Source organism: Hylobates moloch, unplaced genomic scaffold (assembly GCF_009828535.3).
Source record: "Hylobates moloch isolate HMO894 unplaced genomic scaffold, HMol_V3 SCAFFOLD_14, whole genome shotgun sequence".
Lineage (NCBI taxonomy): Eukaryota > Metazoa > Chordata > Mammalia > Primates > Hylobatidae > Hylobates > Hylobates moloch.
The window spans coordinates 23,661,665-23,674,823 of record NW_026652289.1 but is presented as its reverse complement, the minus strand read 5'-3'; positions in this window follow the sequence as shown (position 1 = coordinate 23,674,823).

Genomic DNA, 13,159 nt, shown 5'->3' with positions numbered 1-13,159 from the left:
AACTGTGGCCACATAAATTAAACACACACACACACACACACATTATTTCAGTCAAGAAACATCTCCATTTTGCTCAGATGGTAACAAAGCTTCCATGACATTTTCCCAGAAACTATGCTTAGCCAATGTCACCAACGTGTTTGACAGGAAGTGTGTCATTACCATGCTTACAAGCAGCATAGATCAGGTCCCCTGTCTGTCTTCCTTCCTGTAGAGGTGAAAGCCCTCCCGTTATTGAGGACAGGTGGCTGAGCTGCTGCTTTCAACATTTATTTCCAAGTGCTGATATGCATGATCACATAGGTAGCTGAAGTAGGGGCGAGCAAAATAAATAAGTAAATAAATAATAAAGCTTTATGAAAAAGAAAAACGGGTTCTAGGATAAGGCTTCATTTGTGTAAAATATTTATATAATGAACTATGTATGCATTTATAAATATTTCGCCCCTTACACTTGTTACAGAGCCTTGCATATTATAGGTATTCAGTATGTATGGAAAGAGTGCTTAAATCTACCATTAAAATAATACATGAAACAATCAAAAACCGTATGTCATATATAATAATATAACATTATTTCAAAATTAAATGTTGCCCCAAAACCCCATGAAAGTAATTCTTTTGGAAAAATTTTGCTGGAATAGTTTAGACTGAGTAGAAAACATTTCACAAAAATATTAAGGGGTTCTTATTTACCCATGAACATTAATGGAGGGCTCAAAGAGAACAAAAATTATCAATGCCCATTTCATAAATTGCTGGGGAAATGTGCTATGAATATTGAAATCATGAGCTTTATTATTCTTCTACTTCTCCTAATGCACATGCGTCTCCCATCTTTGGCTTACATTGTGAATATTCACTACACTCAACTGATTTTTCTCAAAGAGTAAAAATCTAAAGGTGATATTTTTGGTTAAGGGTGTTAGGAGAAAATCGAAATACTTCTTATATGATCAGACAAGATAAGAGGAAATCATGCAAATATAAAGTTTAATAACGTTTAGTAAAGCAATGTTCCCCTAAAGTTTAACTCTAAAGCTTAGAGTTTAGGAAGGAAAAATAATTTTCGAAATTTGCAAGAAAAACGGGTGCAAAAATATGGAAGTTTGTCTCTTTCTTCCTCCTTCTCCTCCTCCTCCTTCTCTTTCTCTTATTTTTCTCCTGCTTATCATGCTGTTCCTCCTCTGTCCCCCAGCATTCTTGATTATCTATTGTTAAGAGAAAAATATCCTATCAGATTTGATGAATAAATAATAGTAACATCTCTAATTTATGTATTTTTTACACTGTAAGAAAATTGGCTGGCAGATTTTTATTTTAGATATCTTATTTTTCAGCATCTATAATATGGCACACAATGAATGTACCTAATTAAGTGAAACAAAATGTTATTAAGAAGATGTAGTGAGTTTTTAATGACACTATTTCATGAAATATACTTCCTGTACACTACATCTCACTGAAATGTAAGAAAAGTGTTCAACGAGTATATCATTCTACCTAGAACTTTTTTTTTTGAGCTGGATTTAATGTGGTTAGGAATTTATTGCTTGTAAAACATATTTGTAATTCCTGGAATTAGTTCATTGATGTGTACAGCTAATTCTCAAAAACAGAAAACAATTTGAATATCTATTGGGAAATATTATGGAGGAAACTGTATTTTAAAAACAGAGAGTAGAAAATTTAAGAGTGAATTAGATAGAATATATTGTGCTCTCATAGTATGCTTTTGTATCATCAATTTTATTCCATTCATACCATTCTCTGTTCATAGACTGCAGTGTCCTCTGTCCACTTCACACCCTACAGGACATACAAACATACTTCTAATTTTTTTTTTTTTTTTTGAGACAGAGTCTCCATCTGTTGTGCGGGCTGGAGTGCAGTGGTACAATCTCGGCTCACTGCAACCTCCGCCTCCCGGGTTCAAGCGATTCTCTTGTCTCAGCCTCCCCAGTAGCTAGGATTATAGGCACCTGCCACCACTCCCAGCTAATTTTTGTATTTTTAGTAGAGACGGGGTTTCACCATGTTGGCCAGGATGGTCCCGATCTCTTGACCTTGTGATCCATCTGCCTCGGCCTCCCAAAGTGCTGGGATTACAGGTGTGAGCCACCACGCCCAGGCATACACTTTTGCATTAACATTCTACTTATCTACAGCATTAAGAAATGTCAGAGAGGATTCTTCCCTGAAGTGTGTACCTTTTATTACATCATTACTTTTTAAAAACAGCATTTTAAGATTATTCAATCATCGGCATGCATTCCCATCACATTTATTTCTATTGTTTTGTTGCAAATTAGTATTGCACTAACTAACATGCTTTCAATATCCCATAAAGAAAGTTTCTGCAGGGATCTCTTATATACAGTAGTCCCTCCTTATCTGCAGTTTCATTTTCTGCAGATTTAGTTACCTGCAATCAAGTCCAAAAGTATTAAGTGGAAAATTCTGGAAATAAGCAATTCGTAGTTTTAAATATCATGCGGTTCTGAGTAGTGGGATGGAATCTTGCATCATCTATTTGGTTCTCCTCCATGACAAGAAGAAGAGTGAGTGTAGTACAGTAAGATATGTTGAGAGAAAGAGATCATATTCACGTAACTTTTATTACAGAATGTTGTTGTAATCTTTCTATTTTATTAGTTCTTATAGTTAATCTCTTCCTGTGCCTAATTTATGAATTAAATTTTATCATAAGTATGTTTGTATAGAAAAAATATAATACGGTACATACAGGGTTCAGGACTATCTGAAGTATCAGGCATCTTCTGGAGGTCTTGGAATGCATCCATCAAGGATAATGGGGGACTACTGTAATATCTGTATTATCCTTTTTACAAGTGTTTGCTTACAGAGGTTGAAAATTTTTTCAATGGCATTAAAATGTAGTATTTTATCTAATCTGTTTGAATTTCACAGATTTTTTTCAGTCAGATTTTGAGTAACTCATATTTCTATTGTAATAGAACATTAATATATGTGATGATCCCTGTTTTTAGTTCTTCACACATTCCCACCCAATCTGGTATAATTATTCACAGCTTCTTTTATCTTACAAAGAAAAAGCACAATCTAGTTTCATGCATTCCTTGTTTTCTCCATAGAATATTTCATAATACTTGTTGAAAAAACATCATGTACTCTAAATTTCACCTAAGGATTCAAAATTATTTGGCCTTACTTAAAAGATATTTAAGTACGCTTAAAGAAAAATAACTGCCGTGTTATAATAATGCTTTCTGTGTTATTTTTGAAGCTTGGGAAATATACTTTTCTGAAAATTGAATAATTTAATAATTTTCTTCTATTAAATTGCTAAAAAGTAACTGATAAAATGCTTGCAGCTGGGTGAGTTTTTTTTTTAAATCCTTACAAACTATTGTTACGATGTTAGTGATAGTTAAAACTGAATCAACTTTCAAATCAACAGAAAAATTACCTTAATAGATTATATATATAAAAATACAAATTGTTTCTTTTTTTTTTTTTTTTTTTTTTTTGAGACAGAGTCTTGCTCTGTCGCCCAGGCTGGAGTGCAGTGGTGCGATCTCGGCTCACTGCAAGCTCCGCCTCCCGGGTTCAGGCCATTCTCCTGCCTCAGTCTCCCAAGTAGCTGGGACGACAGGCGCCCGCCACCACGCCTGGCTAACTAGCAATCTGTCAATCAATGATCACAGAAATGTTATTCACCAAAACAACCAAAATATTAGATACTTCCACAGGCATTGGTAGTTCAGTGATAGAATTCTTGCCCAAATATTGGAAACAGTTTTATTATCTGTTTTTATAATACTTTGGTCTGTTATTTTTCAACATTAAGAAATATAAAACTGAAGAAATACTGCATATCAACACAAAAGTCAGCATGTCTTTTACATGAAAACTTTATTTATTTATTTTTTTTTGAGACGGAGTCTCGCTCTGTCGCCCAGGCTGGAGTGCAGTGGCGCAATCTCGGCTCACTGCAAGCTCCGCCTCCCGGGTTCACGCCATTCTCCTGGCTCAGCCTCTCCTAGTAGCTGGGACTACAGGCGCCCGCCACCACGCCCGGCTAATTTTTTGTATTTTTAGTAGAGACGGGGTTTCACCGTGGTCTGGATCTCCTGACCTCCTGATCCACCCGCCTCGGCCTCCCAAAGTGCTGGGATTACAAGTGTGAGCCACCACGTCCGGCCGAAAACTTTTTTTAAAAAAATGTTTATTTTGTTTCAGGGTTACATATGCAGGTTTGCTATTTGGGTAAATTACCTGTGGCAAGGGTTTTGGTGTACAGGTAATAAGCATGGTACCTGACTGATAGTTTTTGGTCCTCAGCCTCCTCCCACCCGTCACCCTTAAGTTATAATTTCTGAAAATTCTTTAGGTTTGCAAATCATTGATGTAGGAAAAATATTCTAGGAGAACACATTCTCGAGAATAGTTTGTTCGGTAAAGATGTAGTCAAGAAAAAAGAAACCAGATAAGGCCACAGAAGTAAGTTAGTGTAATTTGTTATATGGATTCTGAAAAGTTAACAAAGCAAAAGAGAATCATTCAGGTAACAAAGAAAGATGTCAGGCTAGAGGAGCAACAGGAAGAAGTGGGGGTTCTGGAAACCTAGAAAATTGGAGAAGGGATCCCAGGAAATGGGGCTAAGACCTTCAGGACAGGGTGTTGCCAGGTTCCTGCAGGCATGCCTCAGGGGAGAATGCATGAGACTAGTCTTGGGTGAGCTGAAAGAAACTACTGCCAGTTTTTATGTTAATTTCTGGGGAGAAGCTGTTAGGAACAGCTTACAAATGAAACAGACTCAGTCCTTTCTCTACCTTCCTGCCTTCCAATCTCCTTGCGGGTCTTCTTATTAACAGAATCTATTGGAAAGTGAGAAAAACAAAAAGAGTTGCGTCTTGCTGAGATGCAGTCCCAGCATCACTAAACAAAGCACAGAAACACCAAGTATAATAGCTTCAAGTTCAGCAGCCTCTTTCAGCGGTTCAATCATAGAACCATTAAACTCCATTATTGAGGTTAAAAGTTTTTTTTCTTTTCAAAATAAAGAATTATTATAGCCACAGGAGACACTAAGCTATGCAATGTATTTTTGGAAGTGTTTTATTTCTTCATATAGGCTGTGTATGAACTAACATACAGTTTATGTCCCTTTACAACTATAAAGGAAAGACATTAGAAATAGGTAAAATGTGTACTTTATTATTTTTGTCTTTTCTAATTTTTAAAAAATTTAAGTTTATGATTCATGTGATTCATGACTGTTCATCTTGAATAATGTAATATGTTTGTTTGTTTGTTTGTTTTTTGAGACGGAGTCTTTCTCTGTTGCCCAGGCTGGAGTGCAGTGGTGCAATCTCCGCTCACTGCAAGCTCTGCCTCCTGCGTTCACGCCATTCTCCTGCCTCAGCCTCCCAAGTAGCTGGGACTACAGGAACCTGCCACCACACCCGGCTAATATTTTGTATTTTTAGTAGAGACCATGTTAGCCAGGATGGTCTTGATCTCCTGACCTCGTGATTCACCCACCTTGGCCTGTAATATGTTTTAATACAGCCCAGATTCACCAGTTCTGGTATGCACATCCTGAGGATGGATTTCTAATACTAATTCTCTGAATCTTGATTCATAACATTGTGTAAATAAATAATAAGAAAAAGGTTAAAGTGATATTTTTCATTTTAAAAGTATATAATCTCTTAGGTAATCTTTATTTTGTCAATGTTCAAGCAAACATTTTTCCAATCATATAAAACCATGGTTTGATCAGTTTACTTTTTTTGGCTTCAAGAACAATGATTTATGGAATCAGCGAATTTTTGGAGAACATTTTGGTGTAAAATTTTTAAGAAACTATTGGGTGTAAAAATTTTATTTACTTGGTAAAACAACTGAAGCATAGCAGAGTGAAATGACTCACCCATGGGTACCACACTCAGAGTGACAGAGCATCACTGGGCCCCAGATTTCATGATGTATAATTATCATAATAAACTCCTTGCAAATGAAATTCTTTCTGGGAAACAACATATTGAGACTCCATGTAGGGAGCCCAGTATGAAACATGCCAGCCTAGGGAGTTACACTTTACAGCTCATTTTTTTTAAAACCTCACTATTGATGATATTAACAATTTTTTCTTTGCTCTCACTTCATCTAACCTCTTCCAAAGTTCTCATTATGTAAATTTTTTTATCTTATGTGTCTGTCGAACAAGTTTCAGTCGTAATGTGGTGAAGCCATTATTGCTGTTTCCAGTCCAAGGAATATTTAAACTTAAGCAGTCATCATTTAACTGGGTTCATACTACAGGCATAAGATGTATTGCAGTTAAACATTTCATTTGATTTACTGTATGCTATTGCTAAAAATTAAATGAAGTCACAACCTATCAAATATATACTTTATGACATGGATACTCAATGTGCTTTATTCATGAATTATTACATAAAATATATGAGATATATTAAGTTTTATTTAAGAAAACAGAATTTCCTATGACTTTGCCAGTTTGAGAATATTCACTAAGTTAAATTAATGACAGAACCCAAAGTTCTCTAGATTTTGCATAAAATGAGATCTGGGTTCTTATTTTGCCCTGTTAAAACTCCAGACAAGTTAAATTTGATGGATTTTAATTGATCAAAGAAAAGAAACGATTCGCCAATTGGGCAGCCTCCAAAATCACAGCCGATTCAGAGAGACTCCAGGGGTGCCTCGTGGTCAGAACAGATTTATAGACAAAAAAAGTCAAGTGATTTACAGGAATTGGAAGTGAGGTACAGAAACAGTGAGCTTGGTTACAGCTTGGCGTTTGCCTTATTTGAATGCGGTTTGAACACTCAGCAGTCTATGAGTGGTTGAAGTATGGCCTCTGGGATTGGCCAACACTCAGCTTTTATTACAGATCCATACTACTAAGTTAGGTTTTCAGTTTTGTCTGCCTATTAAGCTAGGTTACAGTTTGTCCACAAGGACTCAAATATAGAAATACAGAGTCCTTCTCAGGCTGTATTTAGTTTGCTTTAACAACCCCATAAAATAAAAGCTCTAAGAGAGTAGTTTCTTTTCTATCTTGTCCATAAATATTTCCTCTTCATCCGGAACAGTACCTGACTATAGTTGTCCTTCAATCCATATATGTATGAGTAAAGATATACATATATAGATGAACAAATGAATTAATGAATACATATTTCATATCATATGACACATGCTATTTGTAAAAGAACGTAAGAAACATAGGTGGTGTTTTCTTATTTACAGAAATGGTGCATTTGCCTTTTATAAAATATTGTGTTTGCAATATTGTGATTTGCAATCAATTTACTGTCATAATATTTTCATTAATATGGTCTGTAACATTTACAAAATAGAACATTTTGAGGGTTCCCTGTTTAGCACATGCTTCTCTGACTCATGTCACAGAACCTCAGCACACTTCTGATTTCAGCACAGTTATGGTGGAACTCCCTTGTAGGCCAACTCTTTCCCCAATTAAAAAGTGCTGTGTGAGGTTTCTTGGCTTTTTTTTGCCTGACACCTTTTTCTAAAGCTGAACAAGACCATTCATACTGCCTGAAGATGCCAGGTAGGAGTTCAAAGATGTTAAAGACACTGGTGATAACCTTATCCAGTGGGAATGGAAGTCAATGGATAAATGCTTCAACCTCTTAATCTCTCGCAGGAAAACTCTCAGGTCAATTCTACACAGTTATTGTCCCCAGAAGAATTGAATCCCAGATGATCACACAAATAACAGTATCAATTATCCCTCCTTCATTGTATTTTTTCTTCCTTTCCTCTTTATTATAAATTTTCCTCCTTTCCTCTCTGTCTTCCTGCCCTCCAGTGATGCGTTAGGATCTTTCCTAACGCATACTTGCACTCAAGTCATTATTCCAAACATTGCTCCTAGGAACACAAACTAAGAAATATCGTAAAAATATTCATACAGACTTGTTAAAGTTTTGCTACTTTCAAGATACAAAGGTAGTGCCTCAATATTTTGCAGCAGCAGCTATTTTGATTTTGATATTATGGGACATCTGAAAGGTAGTCAAAATTTAGTTTAGTTTAACACATACTTGACTGAGTTTTAATCAGGTGTCTGACACTGTTCAAAGTGTAGAAGGAACATAGGTAAAAGACAATCTGCTTTTCAAAAGCCTAAGAAGGAAAAGAGGATGGAATATTTATAATATATGGTTTTGTTTATTTTTTAAATTAATTAATTAATTTATTTATTTTTTGAAACAGAGTCTTGCTCTGTCGCCCAGGCTGAAGTGTGATCTTGGCTCACTGCAAGCTTGACCTTCCAGGTTCAGCCATTCTCCTGCCTCAGCCTCCTGAGTAGCTGGGACTACAGGCACCTGCCACCACGCCTGGCTAATTTTTTTGTATTTTTAGTAGAGGCGAGGTTTCACTGTGTTAGCCAGGATGGTCTCGATCTCTTGACCTTGTGATCCACCCGCCTCGGCCTCCCAAAGTGCTGGGATTACAGGCGTGAGCCACCGCGCCCGGCCAGGATGGACTATGTTTTTGCAGAAATGCTGGGAATCATGGCAGTGTGAGAAAATCGTGTTGTAAATTAATTATTATTTATGTGATTATTAACATAGGTGGAAAGAATTCAAATAACACATTTCTACTTACAGCTAATATGTTTCAGAGCAGAATGACGCTGAAGTTCAGGGGAATGATATGCTCATAGTTGTAAATACTGCTTATTCACACTATTGAGGGCTACAATAACATTTAATTAATTTAATGTAATTTTAAGCAAATGTCAATTAAAATGTAAATTTAAATTTTTAATTAAATGTTATTGTAGCCTCAACAGTGTGGATTTTTATGATGCTAGTTAATGTTTTGATTAGAAAAAGGGGTTGAATTCTTAGATTATTTGTTTAATGATATATTTTTATTTAAGACATACTTCAGTCTAGATCCAGGTTTTCTCACTTCAAATACATTTTCTCTCAAGCATAATTATTATCTTAAGGAAGATGTCTTACTGAGGCTCGTTTCTGTCACATCATGCAGTTGACAGCTCTCCATGGGTCCTTTAGATGACCACACACAACAGCGTATGACAGACACACGGGCCACCGGCTTAACTTTTATTATATCTTTAGGTTGTTCATGCCTATTTCTGAATAGCTTGCCTTACTGCCCTTTTCGAATCTCTAAAACACAGACACTTTGCCCCCACTTATTCTGTCTTCTGCTACTTTCTGTCCCTTTGATATTGAATTGTAAGCACTTCGAATCATGTTACAAACTTTCCTTTTCTTAAATTTCACTTCAAATTACCATTGCGTTTTCATAGCCTCAGGCTACTTTAGATATTTTTCGTCTTTCTTCCTGATTTGAAAAATCCACAGGACTCCCTTCGTCTGGTTTTTTCATTCTTGTGTACTATTGATTATCCTCCTTCCTGGTTTACCCTGATCTTTTGGACAAAACTCAGATGTAATATTTTACTCATCTGAGAAATAAAAAGCTTGAAATGTTATTTCTGATTGTTCTCAATGCAACATATTGCTCTTATATGTTTGGATTTAATACATTTAAATGTTTTTATCTCTAGTGATTGTTTTTACCTATAATGTAAACACTAATTTTGGCAATAAACCACTAATTCTGAGTCAAGTTATTACTGATAATAATACTTTAAAACATTCAATTAGTTTTGAAAAGTATATATCAATATCATTGAAATAACATTCATCTAACTTTTCGAGGGTATAATCGTTGGCAGGTAGAATTTATTTTTTAGCTTTATAGTGAAAGTACACATTTATATACTACAATGTCATCAACTTTTTTGGAGATAAAGATGGCAGCGTTTTTAGAACTACAGCACATGGACTAATTGTTGGCAGCATTCCTTCTTGGACTAATATCTTATTCTCATCAGAGCAAGACTGAGAAAGTTTAGGTCATCCTTTATTTCCCAAAGGTCACTATTTCCAACTGTGGATGCATTTTTAAGACTAACAAGACTAAGAAAGAATTTCACAGGCATGGCACACTTCCATAAGCGTTCTTTCTACACTCCCACAAAAGTTATTACTCATTCCACTTAGTAGAATGTGATGCATCAATGACTTTTATAATGTTGTTGTCCTCTTCTGTGTGCATACTATGCGAGAGTTGGCAGTATCTCTACTTTTTGTTTTCATCCCAGAATTATTTTCCAAAGTACCCTAATAAGTTTATCATCTGAATATTTAAAATGATACACTTAAATTTTTCTTTCATCCATACATTTGTTTATTCAACAGATATTTATTCAACTCCTACCAATTGCCATGCATTGCAAATATTTGTAAATTGGTTGTTAGGCACTTTTTTATCTTTTTATGGAAAATATAGAATAGTAATTGAGTAAGAAGATGGAAAATAAGAAGGAAGAAAAATTAGAAATGAATTAGTCCAATCCTTTCTGTATTTGTTGTTGTTGTTGTAACATTGTATTACTAAAGCCCACGTTAAGTAACTTGTTCAAAGTCAGTAAAGGGATTTACCAGAAGAATAGTAAAGGGGACTCCACATCTCCTAATTCTTCATCCAATGTATTTTCCAACAATCCAGCACTTTCTAAACTCCTAGTTGGATTAAGTCAATGTCAATACCATTATTTAAAAAATTCATTCATTTATACAACAAATATTTAGTGAATGCCTACTGTGTGACAACAACTGATTTATTAACATGGCATACAGACAAAATAACATTGTCACTGCAACTATTAAATACATGAATTATACTGTGTGTCAAATGGTTTTATGTACCATGGAAAAAGAAAGGGAACAGATTAAGGGGGTTTGGCATGCAGGGAATGAGTTTGGGGACTACTGAAATTTGAAAAAGGTAGTCCATGAACTTTATCTAAGAGGTATCATTTCAGTGAAGAATTAAAGGAGATAAAAAGTTGAGTAAGTGGACATTTGGGGGAACACCACCTCAGCAGAGGAAAAAGGCAGTGCAAAGTCTTCAAACTGTGCCAGAGGAACAGACACACGGAAGCCAACGTAGCTGGAACTGAGTGAGTCATGGAAGACAAGGTTGAAGAAGGAGTGGGTAACCCAGAAGGCTTTGGGTCACTGGAAGGGATCTGTGTTTTACCTGGATAGAATTGAGAACTACCGCAAGGTTCTAAGCCAAGGATTGACATGACTTACATCACCTTATTTACTGACAAGACATTGTAAAGGCGCAGAAGTGAAAGAAGGTCAATCCATCTGGTGGTTTGTCCAGTAAACCAAGCTCAAGTCAAGGCAGTCAGATTAGGTTGCTACATCTTATGGGGAGTACGGAGGCAAGAAAATAGTTTCTTTCAGCAAAATTATAGCATAAGATCTCATTTCTGTCACTACAAAGGCAAAGACCCTAGTGGCATCCCAGGTTTCAAATATGAAAAATGAGACTTACCAAAAAGCAAAGTAGTGAGTAAAATGACATCCAGGTAGATGTGACTTTCAGGGGAAGAGTACTAGATATAGGTCTAAGGTCAGAATGGTTCTTCATAGCTCTGGTCTTGCAACAAATTGCTCAGAAAGGGAGCTATATGAAAAACCTCAGACTCCTTTCATTTAATTATTATATATATATATATATATATATATATATATATATATATTCTTTTTCTGAAACCATGAACCAGATGTGGAAATACTTTCGGGAGCAATATGCATATCTACTGTGTATTACATAACAATTCTAGTGAAGTCTGCAATCAAGCACAGCTTTATGTTCACAGCAAATCCTATGAATATTCACACTAAGTGGGTAAGAAAAACTATAAATAATCTCAAATCTGTTTATTCACTAAGTGAATGCAGAACAGTTCAAATTTTACTGCCCATCGAGGAATAAAAACATTCAGTTTTTTAGAGGGTTTTGGATTTTGTAATCACAGATAAGTGATTAAGCGCTTGTATTTTATCAGATATTTTATCTAAGTTGCTGCAAATGTATAGTCACTTTAACCTAGCACTAGCTTAATTAAAGAATACAAATTACATTGTAGGGTTAAGCCTTAAGTTCATGCTCAGTGTTATGCACGGTCTTCACATCTGGTGAATGCAGGCTGCCTAAAGAATTAGAAAGCAATTTAAAACTTCTTCGAATAGAAATGCTGTGAGAAGACTGAGATTTAGTTTGACAAGTCTACAATGAGACTAACTATATAGAAAAGCTTAAACTCTTTGATTTTTATCTGACCTGTGTTTGAATATTGGCTGAGTTGAAAAAAAGATATTGACTATCCTTAATTTGCATCTGATCACCAGTTAAATAATGAAATATACATAAAATACATAGGATATGCTCAATTGAAACTTGTTCAAAATGTGGTTTGTAAAAGGATGTGTTTCTGGCAGAATGAGAAACATAAAACACATACAGACATGTTAGTATATTTTTTTAATGATGTCCAGAGAATGATTCACAATGTATTTTGTGTTGCCGTAATTTTATAATACTGGAGATACTTGCTTTCTATCATTTTTAAAATATATTATTCTAAAGCCTCTGAAACAGAGAAACTTCAGTTGCTTCCATAAAAGTATAACTCACTTGATATTAGATTTATTGAGGAAAAGAAGCTATTATACATGTTTAATATTTTATGTTCTGGGCTACATTGCTATTAAATTTAAATATTTGGAAGGTAGATTCATAAAATATGGGTGTGATAAAATATTTATTCTATGCACACTTTCTACCAGTTTATTTTGGTAAATGTTGAGTTACTCCAATTATTTTTACTTTTCAAATAGAGCATTTTTATTAACATTGTAAGCAGTAAAAACATTCAACTGGAATTTCTTTTTCTTTACCTATTCTTTTTTTTTTTTTTTTTTTGAGACGGAGTCTCGCTCTGTCACCCAGGCTGGAGTGCAGTGGTGCAATCTCGGCTCACTGCAAGCTCCGCCTCCCGGGTTCACGCCATTCTCCTGCCTCAGCCTCTCCGAGTAGCTGGGACTACAGGCGCCCGCCACCACGCCCGGCTAATTTTTTGTATTTTTTAGTAGAGACGGGGTTTCACCATGGTCTCGATCTCCTGACCTCGTGATCCGCCCGCCTCGGCCTCCCAAAGTGCTGGGATTACAAGCGTGAGCCACCGCGCCTGGCCTTTTCTTTACCTATT